Source organism: Cavia porcellus, unplaced genomic scaffold (assembly GCF_034190915.1).
Source record: "Cavia porcellus strain 051 isolate PalLab524CR breed Dunkin Hartley unplaced genomic scaffold, mCavPor4.1 scaffold_19, whole genome shotgun sequence".
Lineage (NCBI taxonomy): Eukaryota > Metazoa > Chordata > Mammalia > Rodentia > Caviidae > Cavia > Cavia porcellus.
Genome location: NW_026947502.1, coordinates 63,431,015 through 63,447,410, shown reverse-complemented (window position 1 = coordinate 63,447,410; position 16,396 = coordinate 63,431,015). Strand labels below are relative to the sequence as shown.

Sequence of the window (16,396 nt, the reverse complement as noted above, 5' to 3'; positions counted from 1 at the left end):
TTTATGAATTCTAAATAAAGATTTACCTCTCAAGATACGACAAAGGGCTTGGTGTCGCGAGTACTGTCCCTGCTGGTCACCAAATTCCCCATCTGCTCCTGGCAACAAGAAGAGATTGAGCCAGGAAGCAAGGAAACCTGGGCCAAAGCAAAGGCTTCCCAGGCCATGTAAGCCAACCCAAGCCAACCACGGAGCTTTACGGGAACTGCAAGTGGTCAAGGGTTATGTGTGTTTGGTTCCTAATAAACAAAAAGTAGGATTTGAAGGCTTGGGCCACACTGTTTGATATATATGGAAAGTGCCTGGTATTTTTTTTTTTCTTTTTCATTTTTATCAGTACCAGGGATCGAACTCACGACTTCCTGCTTGCAAGGCAGGCGCTTATGCCACTGAGCTAAATCCCCAGCCCCGCCTGGTATTTTTTGAGTTAATGTCAACATATTACATAATGTTGTCTTATTAAATTCTTTAGCTGATGTGCTATAAAAGTTAAAAACCAGCTAGTAGCACCTAAAAAGTGGATACTGAATTGTTTATAGGTCTCTCTTAAAGAACATTAAGCTCAAGAAATTGTTTTATATTATAAGAATCCCAATAATATAAGTTTTTGGGAAAACTAGGAAAGTTTGTAAAATTGGACCTTAAGGCTATTCTAAAAAGAAGGGTAAAATCTGTTTAAAGATACATGAATTTTGATCTAAAAATTGACAATCAAATCTTTCAAAATAAAACATTTTCAGTAATTGTTTGAAAGTTGTATAGGTTGACTGCTCTTTATTTGAAATGCTTAGTAGCATAAATGTGAAAGATTATCTCAGATTTTGGAAACTTTGACTATTCATAATAAGATATCTTGGGGTGTTGCGAGCCATGGAAGCTGGAAATTGACCTAGGGCATGAACTAGAGGTGATCCTACTGGCAAACAAAGAACGCCTGGGTCAGCCTTGTGAAGAGGTTGCTACAGCCCAGAAAAACACCAAGCCCCTTGACAATCCAAGCAATGGGTTGCTAGGCAGAGGGGCTGAAATTTGGAATCCTCCCCAGTATATAAATAAACATGCTGCATTTGTTGAACAGTACCTTTCTTCCCATCAGGAGGATGAGGACTCCATCTGACCCCAGCTTTGTCTTTTCTTTATTGTTCTCATCCTCTCATGGTTCTTAACCCCAAGAACCTCAGGAGCTGCACTGGGGAATGGATTAAAGTCTAAAACAGAATTCATTTGCATTTTATGTACCTTGTATACGTAGCCAAAAATATTTTTATACAATATTCTGAATGCAAAGGGAGATCAGGTGTTAAAATTTCCATTTAAGGCTTAAGAAGCTCAAAAAGTTTTGGATTTTAAAGTCTTTGGAATTTCTCATTTTTGGATTAAGATGTTCTGTGTAAAACTTTGAAATAACTTTGGTAATTGAAATGTGACTGTAAGTATGGGTAATGGAAGCTGAGATGTGACAGTGCATGCCTATAATTCTAGTACTCAGGAAGCTGAGAGGCAGGAGGATCACCAGGAGCTTCAGACCAGCCTGGGGTACGTAATGAGTTCAAGGCCAGCCTGAATTATACATCGAGACCCTGACTCAAAATTACAAAATAGAACAAAAAAGAATGTGCAAAGCAGCACACAGGTGAGATCTTAGGCATGGGAGACCAAGGCAAGCAGATTAATGTTTGAAGCATCCTGGGAAAGAGATGAAAAAGGTCTGGGGATCAGTTGTAAAGCACTTAAGTAGCACATGCAAGGCTCTATTTAACTCCTAGAGAGATGGCAAAGTTACATTGTTAAACTATAAACCCTGACTGGCTAAATACTTTCTGAAATTCTGTTTTGTAGAAGAAAGCTAAACAGTAAGGAATGCTTCGAGCAGATCCTTCATATTAGTTTATGTATTTGACTTCTTCAAAACACAAGTCATAGCCGGGTGCACTCCTGTAATCCCAGAATTTGAGAGTCTGAGGCAGGAAGATTGTTGCAACTTCAAGACCAAGACCAGCCAGGACTACAAAGCGAGCTCAAAGCCAGCCTCAACTGCACAGTGAGACCCTGTTTCAAAAAAAAAAAAATTAAATTAAATTAAAAAAATAAAACACAAGTCATGTTTTCACACAGTGAAGAAATTTATATTTTTTATTTGTTTTTCTGAGGCTGGTCTCCTTATATAGTTCAGGCTGGACTGGCCTCACTGTGTACCTCGGCTTACTTTCATGGTGATCTTCTTGCCTCAGCCTCCCCAGTGCTAGAATTACAAGCATGTGACCACACAGCTGGCCAGAAACTTGTATTTTTAGAATTTGTTTAAATATAGGAGTTTCATTTTGTTTAGATATGTAAGACAGAGAGACTGGTGATAATATATAAATTTAGTAGGTATTCTGTATTTTTATTAAGGAAAATCTAGAAAACCATTCTAAATAAATCAGTCTGAATGAAAAGTTTAAACATGTTTGAAATTGTGGCTTAAAGTAACAAACTATAAAATTGTGGGTTTTTTTTAGTAAACAACCTTAAAATTTCAGTGAACTGGGTTACCAGTATGCTCAACAAGATCTTCTGCATTTATATTATACCTTTCTTTCTCAGTCACTGTGTCACAGGTACGTTCCTAATACATATTTTTATGTAATTATATCCCATAGTGTTTTGCATATATTTTACTTGCATATAATCCTTTGGAGTAAATGCATTTTGCACAGAGATGCACATCAGTTCTCTGGAAGCCAGGGAGGAGTGATTTGGATTGGATCCACAATGACCCCCAAAGCCTCACACATTCAGAGGCAAGCCTGTGCGTGTGGCTGGATTGTGGGGTGCTTCAGGAGATCTGGTTAAAGGACCTGGTTAGAGGTGGTCACTGTGTACCGGACCTAGAAGGATGAGTCTTCTTCCCTGTTGCATTCCTTCTCTCCCTTCTTTCTGGCTGCCACTGTGCTCCTCTGCCATGCTTTGTCAGTCTGGGAACCAGGCCCCTGGGAGCCAAAGTAAACCTCTCCTCTCATCCACATGTGTAGGTATCTGTCCCAGCATGGAGAAAACTGATTAAGACAGGACCTACTGTCACTTGGGACCACAATGTTTTCTTGTATCACCTGTGATCAACGCTAGTTTAGCACCAGTATCAAGTACTCCCTGAAAAGTTTATTTCCTTTCACCCAGGACCCGGTTACACAGAAGAAATGTTAACAGTAACATAGTTTTGTGCACCAGGTATTTCTTCAAGGGCTCAGTCTCTGTTTTGTTCAAGGGTTCTGGGTGTGTAAACTGATTTAAGTCTGGGAATTAGTGGGTTAAAATGCTATGATTCACATGCTACAAATTGAGGTACAATTTAATTCATCTGTCTTTAATTTTTTTCTGCGTATATTGTGTACATGAGAGACTGCTTCAATTATTTCTTGTCAGTTATTGCAAACAGAACCACCTTGACTCTGGCAGTTGAGAAATGTCACTGAGTCCTTTGGGATTCAATTATACTTGCTATCTTTTAGCTTCCCAACTGAGTAACCAGAGAAAGGTCAGGCATACAGATACGAGTAGTGATGAAACTTTTCAAGGGTGCTAATGCTACCCTCAAAATCTCTCTTTTTTTTTCTGTACCTGGAATCAAACTCATAACCCTCCCAGGCAAGTTCTGTGACAGTGAGCTATATCCTAGGCTCCAGAATCTCTTCTTCAAGGTATTAGTCAAGGGAACATTTTGTGGACCATCTCTATGTGGAGTTGTTTTTAATGGTAGATCCACTCCACCATTCCCACCTCCCTGACCTCTGAATTCTCTCATTGACAGTAGCCCCCTCCCCGAAAAATCAGGCTTCTGCATAACATTAAGAGTGAGCATCTCCTGATCCATATTTCAGTCCACCAGCCAAATAAATTAGACACACTTTAAGTCCTTAAACTGTTGTATTAGCCAGGGATTTAGCTCAGTGGCAAAATGCCTACTTGGCAAATGCAAGATCCTGAGTTAGATCCCCAGCACCAAGCGGGGGAAAAAACCCTTTACATCACATCCAAAATATTTCTTAGTGGGTTCTTACAAAAAGTCAGTATGGTCTAGGCTAACTTTCCTTGCACCAATATCCCACTTACTTAAAAATCCACTCTGACACTTTTTCCCTACATTTTTTATTGTGAGAATTACAAAGGGAGAAATTCTTAGTTGTGTTCTCTGGATCTCTCTTTCTCTCTCCTTCTCTGTCTGGTGTTTAGCTGTTTATTTGCCGGGAACCTCACTGTGACCCTTTACTTTTCCCTGTCTGTCCTCTAACTTTACCTACAATTAAATCTAAAAAATAAGATCCATCCATATGTTGCAAGAGATATACCTTGTCCACAAAATTATACACCATCTGACAATAAAAAATGAAAAAATTATACTCCAAGAACTGGAACTCAGGCTTTGGATTTAGCTCAGTGGCATAAGTGCCTGCCTGGCAAATGTGAGGTCATGAGTTTGAGGCCTGTACAAACAAAACAAAACAAAACAAACCTGAAACTCAATTTATATATTCTATATTAAACTCAGTTTAATATAAAAGGACCAATACCCATAAATGTAATCATAATAGGAAACTTCAAAGTCCCTCTCTGAAAATACATGAACTCATCAAAAGTCAAGAAGCATCAGAGTATACGTCATAGAAGTAGATTAACAGATATGTACAAAGTGTTTTATCCAACGAGCAGGGTACACATTTTTTTCTGCAGCTAACAGCACTACTATAAAAACAGATAATAATTTATGCCCCACAGCAATTCTCTATAAATACTGAAGAGGGAGGTGACCCCATCCATTCAATCAGACAACAATAAAATGAAACTAAAACAATTAACAGGCAAGTAAAAAACAATGTGGAAACGGAAAGCCATACTCTCGCACAACCTGGCAGGTCACTGAAGAGATCAGGGAGGCAAGGAAAAGGTTCCCTTGTGAAGAGACTGGCCAAGGGTGGTTCGAAGGGAATTCAGAGAGAAAGGGATTCTGCACAGCAGCTTGGGACCCCTGGGCTGAGTAGCTTCAGTTTAGGGCAGATCTGCAAGGAGACGTTAAGAACTTCATTTTTTAAAAGGGTTTACTGAGTAAATTAAACTGGACCCACGAATGTAGTGAATACTGTAGCATACAAAGTGTGTTGCAGTTTGCATTTGGAAGATATTTTCTCGCAGTGGCTTATCAACATTTTAATAAGCCTGTCAGTGTGCTCATGCATAATGTTTTCCTCTCCGGGTTTCAGACACGCTCGCTCTTGATGTGTGCATCTCAGTGCACATGCTAACACATGCAGGAAAAAAATCTATTGTTGACTTCCAAAGATGACAAAGAAAAGCCAGATTTATAGAATAAGATGTCTACATTGTCACTCAAAAAAGGGCAGTGCTTTGAGGTTATCTTGGTGTTTTTTTTTACACAAAAAGACACAAAACCTGCCACCTCACAGCTGGGTTCCCTGTGGGTTCCCTGCAAAGCTGGGGCTTGGGGGTGAGTGGGGTGTGGGGGTGCTGGTGCGGGCCCGCTGCCAAGTTAAGAACTTTAAAATAGCTGGAGATACAGCTCAGCAGCACAAGTCCTGCCCATCAGGTGTGAGGTCGATCCTGGGTGCCAATAAATAAATAAAAAACAACTTCAAAATGACAATGCAAAGTATTTTAATGGGTTCAGAGAGGAGGAGGTAAGCAATATAAGTGAAGGATGATGAATTTAAGGAACAAACTATAAACAACCATCAGGTATGCTCAAATCGAGGCCTTTCATATTATAAATACAAATTTTCTCAACCTTAAACACATACTCAACAGAGTGGAAAGGAATGGTAAATTTCAAGATGGAGCAAATGAAATCACCTGGTGTATGCCGAAAGAGAAACCAACCAATTGAACACATCATCTGAGCTCTAGGGAACATATACAATCAGAGATGTGATGAGTCTCAGAAGGACGGGGGAACTACAAAAGGAGTATTAAGGGTAATAGTCAAGCATATTCCAAAATTAATTAAGAACTTTAGCCTACAGATTTACAAAGTTTAATAATCAATCAGTGTAAATGCATAGAAAGCAGACTTTGCTGTATCATAGGCACACTGTAAAACTCGAGAAAATCTTTAAGGCCCCCAACCAAGAAATACACAATATATCATAAGTGGTCACATTAGAATGATAAATTACCTCTCATAAAATACGAAGTCCAGAAGACTTCACTTCTTAGTGGAATAACATCTTTCCATTGTTAGAAATGTCCACATTTTATCTAGATTTTTATGTCCAGTAGAAATGGCCTACAAAAATAAAAGTGAAACATACTTTTTCTTTGAGACAGTGTGTAGTTCATGGTGGTCTTGAACTCACTGTGCAGCCAAAGGTACAGAGAAGATTTTTATCTGCAGATCTTCTCCACAAGACATGCTAAAAGAGGATTTTCAGGCTGGAACAGACATTATATATAGATGAGCTATTACCTGTGACGAGTAACCGAAAAATGCAAAGGAGGATAATTAAGAGTTATTCTTGACATGGGTAGAAACCATTGACTACTGTAGAAATTATGAATGTTTTGGGATGTGATTATTATACAGTAATAAACTATGTAGTGTCTGGAGCACCCAATGTAGCAGCAAGAGTTTTGTATACAGTCATGACTGATTCAGTCAGACAGGAGCTATGCCCTTACTGAACTTACATAGCCAGAGCTGCCACTTCCACCTTCAACTGTCCCTCCCCACAGGAGGAGCCTAGGGGGGTCTTGCCCACCCCATGAAGCTTCCCGGCCTGGGTTCCAGAATGAAGTTGTGACACCAACATCCTCAAAACTGGACTCCAGGCTTCCTTTCTCTACCAGCTCCTTTCAAGTAGAGAAGAATCAGGGGAGAGGAGGGTGGAGAAGAAGGACCCTCCTTTTCAGAGGACTGCCAAAGGTTCTTCCTATTAACAAATAGTAAGCAGATCAGCTATCTTACCATAAATAAGCACCGTACTGTACACCTCAGGCCCAATCCTGAGGCCTTTTGTGATGTTATTGAAATGCAAGAAAATTTAAATGATGACCGCCTTTTCAAATCATTATTTTTCTTTCTGGACAGCTCAGCTTTCTGCTTCTCCTGCAATGAATCAGGTCAGTCCTAAGTGTGTTTTAAGTTCTTCATTAATTTTACAGGTCTTGTTTGCTTGTGTGGTTCTACACTGTCTTACATTACTTCTACATTCAACCACTTTAATTCCTTGCATTATCTGTTTAATTGTAATGTCTAAAAACTCAAATGGCACTACCTTTCTGAAAGCACTGCCCGTATTCTAGCTCTCAAATGAAGTATATATCAAAACAAAGACACTAAGTTCTCTCTCAAATGACAATTCCTTCTCTTCACCTCCATAGTAACTCCACTACATTTCCAGAAATTCACATGTGACACCAACTCCGAGGCACACAGACATAAGCCATACTTGGTTTTATTTCACACTGAGCTCTAATATCACAATTTATGTCATCCTGGCATCCTCATGTATGCTCCCAAGCACTATGCTTGAATATTAGTTTAAATGTCATATCTTCAAAATTCCATTTTTCAAACTCCAATGAGAGTAAATCTTTCTTGCCCTCCTCCTTTTCTTTCTGGGGCTTGATGACCAGTCAGAAAATAATATTCATTACAGGGGAGTGCCAAGGATGGAGGCTGTATTAGCAAATAAGACAGTCAGGCTGTTTTGTGAACTTCAATATTTAGAAGTATTAGTATAACATGGGCTTAGTATATTTTGGGTTCATATAACAGGAATTGGGGCAAAGGCAGGGACATCTTGGAATGATATGTTATGGACGAGGCTTATGGAATTTAATATCAAATATGGTATAAATGAGAATGGGTTGACTGTGTTGGAGCATCTGTAAAATATGTGAGATGCCCCAGAACCTTGCGGGGCATAAGATGTGAGAACAAGACGGAGAGTGGCAACTGGGTTTGTCAGACTAGAGATGGTGAGAGGCTGGAACAGTTTTGGTCTGGGGCCTTGGCCAGTCCTATAAACCTCTACCTAGAGTCAGTGCAGAACCTGTGCATTCTCAGAAGTAAACACTGGCCAGGCTCCCTGTGACATCATCTATGCTTTTTATATGTGTCATGGTGGCTAACATCAGGGATGTTTCAGAGAAAAAAAAAACTGCATGGAAAGAACTAAAAATATATTTAACAGAGTTAGAGTAAATGTGAACACGTGGCTTGGGTCTGAGATGTGCAGTGCAGTACTGAACCATGTTGCTTCCTAAATCAGCGCTGCTGTGCTCCGTCCCCAGATAGAGACAGAAATGCAATGAGTGAAGAAGCAAAGGAGGCAGAGCAGGGAACTGGGGGATCCCAGTGATAAGTGCTCACTCGGGGTTAAGGAGGCTTGTTTGATGTCGCAGCATAATTTACATTTGAGATAATTTCAGATAAACAACCTTTACAAAGACCACACTGGGAAAATTAAGATGACTCTCCTGTGGCCTCTTCCTACCTGAAGAAGATGCTGTCTCCTGGCCCAGATGAAGGTGAATTTAACCCAAGTCAAATTCTGAAGATGAAACCACACAACAAAGTACTCTGAACTTAAGTTATGAGAAGATCAAGAGGACAAGATCATCAGAAAAACAGAAATCTCAGATTTTATGATACATCGATCAAAGACTGAGACAGAGAGAGATACAAATAAATACAAAGAATGACTTCCTGGAATTCTCTAAACTACATGAAACAGATTTAATAAACTAAGTAAAAAATATTCAGAACAGGAAACCCCAACTTCACAGATGAACAGTAAAAAGAGACAATGTTGAGAAAAAAAAAATGAAAATAAGAATCTTATTGGGTCTCAAATAAAACCCTGTAGAAGGAACTCCAGAATCTAAGTGGTCAGGGAGAGTTCTGGTGACCATGAAGGACTGTAAGTCTGTGCTCCTGAGAGCTTTGCATCCTGCAAGTCACTTGAGAAGAGCGAGTGACACTCCTGGCTAAGGAGCCCATGCTCAGGGCCTCTGGGACAGGTCAGCAGCTGCCGCTGGGGACTTTCACACCCGGGCAGCTCCTTATTTCCTGTTCATGGTATCAGCTGCCTGTGAGTGTTTTGTGGGTGAAAAGTAAATGGTTGTTTGGGCGCTGATGCTTCCCATTGCAGAGGCCCTCCAGGGATCTGCTGTCTACACAGTTTGAGTCTTGTCTCAGGTCAGTAACCAGTCACTTGGCTGAGGTAGAGCTTCACTATTTGGGACCATTTTCAGTCTCTGGTAGGACATTTGGGGCCATCGACTGGTTGTCAGTGACATGTGGAGTGAGGTAAGTGCCCTCGCCATTTGTAATCATGTGGACCTATTGTGGGACATATTGGGGCACTGACTGGTGTGAGAAGAGATTAAGAGGTAAAAAATCTTTCCAGGGTTTGGGCGTGGAATATGCACTTGTTTTGGTTTGCTTTATATTTCTCTTTTTATAACCACCTTTATTCTAGAATGGGCAGTAGGGATTTAGTACCATTTAGAATTACACAAGCCATTTGGAGCTTTAAGACATTCTGAGCTTTTTTGGAAGCCCATATAGAGTTTTTGTACCATTTATAAAGAAAAAAAAAATTGGAGAGCCAGGGATTTTGCTCAGGGGCATAAGCACCTGCCTAGCAAGCGCTAGGTCATGATTTTGATCCCCAGTATGAAAAATAAAATAAAATAAAAAATTAGATTTTATTTTATTGTAACTTTTCAGTTTTTTGAGACAGAGTCTTGCTATGTAGCTCAAGCTGGCCTTGAACTCATAGCAATCCTTTTGTCTCAGCCCCCAGAGTGTGCTGTGATTATAGGGGTGTACCGCCATACCTGGGTAGGAGATTTTAAAAGGACAGAGATACTGATGGTGTGTTTGAGGGGCACCACTGTGAACAGCTCAGAAATAAATGTGCTTGTGCTACTTTTCAGCTTCCCCCAAAATTTTAGTTTCTTGTGACTTAGAAATGAGTAGTTTTTTGAGAAACAGCAATGTATGTATGACTATAAGCACTCTCTGATTTCTTAAAACTATTCTTAAAAAGGTTCTTCAAATAACTTTGGCCAAGTTAATATCCATAGCTGCTTTCCTCTCCCTTTCCTGGAATAGTGATGAGTAGAAGCCAAAGCCTCTGCACCCACCCAGTGTGCGGATGCGTGGCTGACATCGGTAAGTTGATTGGTGCTTAAATTTTCTCTCCTTTTGACAGAAAATCCTTGATTCATTTAAAACTGGCTGCGTTTCAAAATATTTGTCAATACTTCTTTGTTGAAAGTTGATTTTTGTCATCTGTCACTGTCATTTCTTAATCAAAAGGAAAAAATTAAGGAAAGTAAAAGAAGAAATCTGATGACATATAGTTTGTTTTTCTATTTGGCGGGGAGTACTTTTCCTGAGTAGTTTCTTTATTTCATTCTAAAACTAGAGTCAAGTTAAAATGTATAAACTTCTGGCCAGATATATCTAAATGTTAGCACAATAAAATTCTTGAAACTTGGAGCAAGAGCTTTTAAAGTGACTAAGACTTAAAATAAATTATGGGGAAACCAAAATGCTTCAGAAAATTCAAAGTGAGCTAATGTAGGCAAGCAATGGCTTTTCAGATATATATTTCTCAGCTTGCCACAACCTGCAACCTATCCTCTAAACACACAAACTTAAGATTAAATATTGCTTACAGTTATAAAATATCATGCCAATAGTATAGCATTTTAAAGCGGGATGCATTTTGTTTTTGCTGACATAAATGTGTATATTATACATTATGTCTATATGTGCACTTGTGTTAGTATACTGTTGAGATTTCCTAAATTTGATAACTAAAAATACCTTGGCCTGATATCTTTTTGTTCATACTATTTTTAGAAAGCGTTAAAAAATAAAATAAATATATCCTCAACTGACAACATGCATTTTGCCTGAGTTAGCCATCTGAATTACATTTAAGTTATTTGACTTTTCAAATAATATTTACAGTCTTATAAAATTATGACTGAAGAGCATAAAATAATAAAAAATTTAAAGTGTTAAGAGTTCAACAACTCAAAATTTAGAGTCATTTACACTGAAATACTGTGACTCATTAATGCAATATGGCTAGGGACTCTTATTTAAAAGGGTAGATTGTTTATCTTCTAAAAAATATTAGATAGCAACCAGCAGCACAAAGCCTTCTATTATTAATAGTTGGTTCTATTATTATTATTAATAGGTAGTCCTAAAAGATAGTACTTTGCTTGACACTGACTGAAAGTGTCATATTCATAGAAAAATGGCTTTTAAATTCATAAGGAAAATAAATGCAAAGCATAGTTTGAGTGAGTGGCAAGTGTTGGCTCAGAGCTGCATGCTCCCCATTGGTATAGTGGTTTCTGTACCAGAACTGTATCAGGACTGGTGATTCCAGAATGGTCCAGGGCTACTTTCGTAAATGAGAGTAGTGCACAGGGGCTGATAGCTTCTATTCAGTAGCAGTTGAGTTAGATAATGGAGATTCACTATGCTTTATGCAACAATAATGTGGGAGCAATTAAAAAGTTTCTATTTACTTGACATTACCGAAATAGAATCAATTTGAAATCTAAGTCTGAAAAATAGAGCCCTTCTGATGTATTAATTGAACAAACATTGTCTACCATGCTGTGCTTCTGCATAATTTCCTGAAATAGCTAGGCCCATGTATACATGAATAATAATTTCCACAACTCTAAAATGATAAACCATTAGTCAGGAAAATTTCCACATGTAGTTTTTAGATCTTTCTACATTTTCTTAGCTTTGTAATTTCAAATGCCCATGATTGATAATCTTTGTGTAATATTCCAAATAAATTCACTACGGACATCCTTATTATCCAAGCTAGCTTACATTTGGAGACACATTTTTCATTAAAAATAACTCATTGGAATCAATATAAACATTCAAATTCAAAACCCCAGAAAAATTTCTTAAGATTCTAAAATAACATTTTCTTATACCACATTTAAACATGATTTCCAAAATACTGACTACATCTTTTAAGCATTATTTCATCAACCAAAAAAACTGTTTTGTGGCTAGGGACTTAGTTCAGTGGCACAAGCACTGCCTGGCAAGTGTGAGCTCATATGTTTGACCCCTTGTGCCAATAAAACAAAACAAAACAAACAACAATGACAACAAGCAACAACTGTTTTGTGAAATTCACTTGCATTTGTCAGATGCTTACATTCTTTGGGGAATATAGAGAAATAATTTTTAATACTTTGTTTTAGATCCACATAGAAGTAAAACATCTAAGTTATATATAATTGAATTAAAATACTCAAAAACATTTCATAAATATAAACTCATATACTTGGCTTTTTAAAATTTAAAGTATATATTTGGGTGCACTGGGGGTTTCGGTTAGTGTCATGAGTACATTCCTGGCAAGTGCAAGGTCATGAGTTCAATCCCTGGTACTAAAAACAAAAGGATATATTTTGTCTATTAACTATGTTTTATAACTCCAGGTATGGTGTTCTATGCCTGTAATCCCAGCACTCAGAGAGCTGAGACAGGAGGATTGTCATGAGTTTGGGGCCTGCCTGGAATACAAGTTCAAAGCCAGTCTGAATCACATAGTGAAACCCTGTCTCAAAAAAAAAAGTTTTCAAAGTATATATTACATACATATACATATATGTATTTATTACCAATATAACAACAAAAGATTCCCAGGCTTTTAACACATTTAAATAACTCTTCAAGAGAGACAGTAAAAATCTAAGAAAAAAATCTGGTCAATTGATGGGGAACAAACATTAAAGTGAGTTTTAAATAGTCATTCTTGGGGCTGGGGATTTAGCTCAGTGGCATAAGCGCCTCCCTGGCAAGCATGAGGTTGTGAATTTGATCCTAATACCTCCCTAAAAGTAAATAAATATTCATTCTCTGGTGACTCTCAGGGTGACATCTCTCTTTTTTTTTTTTTTTTTTTTTTTTTTTGAGACAGGGTCTTACTTTGTAGGTCAGGCTGGCCTTGAATTCATTATGTGCCCCAGACTGGCACAGACCTCACAGTGATACTATAAACGCTTGGATTATAGGCATGCACCACCACTGCTGTTCACAATTGTAGGACACCCTAAAGTTAATACTTTACATTATCACAACTGATTTAACTTTTTAGTAACAGTGTACACAATTGTTTGTTATAAAGTATTAGTAGCTGTATCATTCCTGGTGTCCTCATGATTACATGGCCTAATGCTAATAGTTTTAAAAGATGAGAAAATAAATTGCTTCTCTATAATAAATAAACTGCTATTTTACTGGCCACTCTTTGGTGAAATTAAAAACTTACAGTGAGGTTTTATTATTGTTTTGTTGGGGTTTTCCTACCCTAAGCATGTTATATGTTCTTTCCTAGATACACAGTGCTTACATCTATCTATGACATAGTTTGGGTAACAAATATGAGTTAATGAGTTTTAATACTACTGGCTAGCTCTTTGTGGGGTAGTATATATAATGGTAAATGATATGCTTATCTTGTAAATTGATCATTTATATATAAACAATATAATTTTTTGGATTTTCAAATGTTGTATTATCTAGTTTATCACTTATGCAAGAAAGGCCCTCTATCTATTAAAATAAAATGCCACAATCTTTTTCCTGCATATACAATTTTGAAAAAGGAAAAAAAGATCAAGACAGTGACTAACAGGTGGGAAGTAAGTATATTTGTATATTTCATTGTTAGGTGTAGCATAGAAAGTACTATTTCATGCATATAATTAGACAGCAACGAGGGAGTATCAACATCAAAGATGAAAGTAGTATAAAAAATTTGCTTCTTAAAAACTACACAGAGGGGAACAAAATGAAGTACACTTAAAGAACATTTATCCTTAATGCCCTGAGAAATGACAGCATTTCCATGCTAAGGGCATCTCTGTGTCCTAATCCTGCACCTCTAGTCCAAAAAGAAAATCTAAAGATTTGTGAGCCATTGATGACAGAGGTTATTCTGCTGAGTGTCTGTAGATAGAAAGGAAGGAATATAAAAACCAGTCTTAGTATTTTCGCATGGCATTCAGTACCGATTACATCCAATGCTTTGTCCTTGGCTCTAACAGATGAATAATAAGATATGGGCCCCAACTTTTACCAGAATGCTTTAAATTTCTGGCCTTTCCTTCAGAATTCTGGTATTTCAATTCCAGTTCATTCTTACTTTTTCCTAGAAGTGCCAGTTGCTGTTTGAGGTTGTGTATCTCTTTGTGCAGTGTTTCATTTTTTAGTTGTGTTAGACCGGTGTCGCGAGGAAGACTGTAAGGGCCTCGCTCTCATGTAAAAAACAAAGGGGTTTTTATTATTCCGTGTACACGGGGTCCTCCAAACAGGTGGAAACGGAGAACCCTGAGTTGGGGCAGGGCTGGTGTTTTTAAGGATGAAAACCGCAAAGCAAGCAAGCATTGTTACAGAAGCCAATCATAGCAGTTAGAGCAGAACAGTTGGTGATTTGTCCATTTGTGATTGGTCAGATCATGAGGGGCGACCAGTGGGTCAGAGTTGATTAACTGTCTTGTTTTGCACAGCTTATTTTTAGGTCACCTAGCTCCTGTGTGGCTTGGTTCTGACATACTTCCCAATCTTGATTAGCATAGTCAGCAGACTTTATCTCTGAGTTTCCTGACATAATTACCTTACTTTAGCACCACAACCTTTCTATTTGTAGAGGGCAACAATGGTTAGCATATCAATTGGGTAAGATTTTACAATTCTTTACAGAAGAGAGCATTGATTAACATATCAATCTTTTACCCAGGGGAAAAGGAAGACACACATTTACAGTTACAGGTATTACTGTGATACAATACCAAGTTACAGATATTACTATGATATAAATGAAGCTATTTTTGTGAAGAATGTACAATCTAATACAATCTGATGTAATTAACGCAATTTGTGATGGGGCTTCTGGATAGGGAAGACCCAGGATGTCAGGAGCTAGTACCTCAGGCCTTTGTTTTATGGCCTTTAGGAAGTTAAAACTTAACCTAGTTGGATTTGAAGGGAGAAGGGGAGGGGAAGCAGCAGATAGAACGAGCTTTCTTTGTCTCTTCAGTTGCTCCTCCAATCCTTTGACCTGCTGCTGGTGCTGAATTCTCTCTTCAAGTTGAGGATGAGTTTTGCGTTTTTACCTAAAGCTTTCAAAAGCTGCTGTTCAGGGACAGTGCTCTGTAGCAGAAGGTGGCTTTATACTTCAGTTCATTTTGTTCTAGGAACAGCTCTTATCCAAATGACTCTGCTTTCTTTGGAGGTCCTTCTGGTCCAGGTTTCCTTGAATCTCCTCCTCTTCTACTACTGCCAATGCAGACAGTTGACTGCATTTTTCTAAGACTTTTCTCTGATCAGCAACTTCTGCATGTACAACAGCCTTTTCTTGTTTAACATTATTCCTTCTTCAGATACTTCCACAAGTTTGCTCTTGAGATTTTTCGGCTCAGTGGCAAATATTGTCTTTTCCTCCTGGGCAGACAAGACTTGAACTCGAAGTTCTTTGGTGCTTCTCCACCACTGAGACACAGGCTCTGTGCAGCTCTGGCTATATCTGTGATGGCATCTTCATCATCAGTGCTTCTCTCCTCCATTATTACATCTGGTCCCCACTTGGCCAGGTGTAACATGCTGATTCTCGTCAGTGTTTGATTTTCATTTAGCTTTGTTGCCTGAGCTCAGCACTTTCCCTACAAGTCTTCTGTATTTCAAGGTGGTTTGCATGAAATTAATTTGATCATGTGAGAAATTTTCTGAAACAGCTCTGTCTCGTGTTTGCCTGATTTTATCAGGCTTCTCCTTTGTTTTCTGGTTCTCTACTCTGAGATCTTCATATTTGCCTACAGCTGGCTCCTTCAGCCCGTGATGAGCTGCAGCTGCTTCTCCCTGACCATGCAGTTCACTTTGGTGGGTGCAGCTGGGAATAAAAGGAACAGCAGGAGTGGCCAGGGGGCCGTGGGTGAGGGGGAAAGCAGGACTTGGCCATAGACTCAGCACCCAGGGCAGAATTTGTGCTATTCTGCCTCCTCCTGGTGCCCAGCGCAGGCCGGATCATCCCTGCGGTGGGTAGAACAATGTAATTTTTAAATGCAAATCAAAACTGGATAAAAAAAGATATGGTATTTTATACAATGGGATATTGCTCAGCTATAAAAAAGGATAATCTTGAGTCTATTGTAGATAGATGGAGGCAACTTGAGATCATACTCATGAGTGAAATAAATGAAATTCACATTTGTAAATGTATTGTTTTCCTAGTTTTAAAAAAATAAAAAATTAAAGATCTGAAGGAGTAATAAGATTCTGAATATAAAATAGACATTGGAATAATGAATGAGAAAGAAAATGCTCAAAAGGACAGAA

At 38.4% G+C, this 16,396-nt stretch overlaps 1 pseudogene; it reads right to left on the bottom strand.

Annotated features, from left to right (window-relative positions):
- Window positions 1–8,876: 8,876 nt before the first annotated feature.
- On the bottom strand, window positions 8,877–15,927 carry LOC100726362 (shootin-1-like; annotated as a pseudogene).
- Window positions 15,928–16,396: the final 469 nt, after the last annotated feature.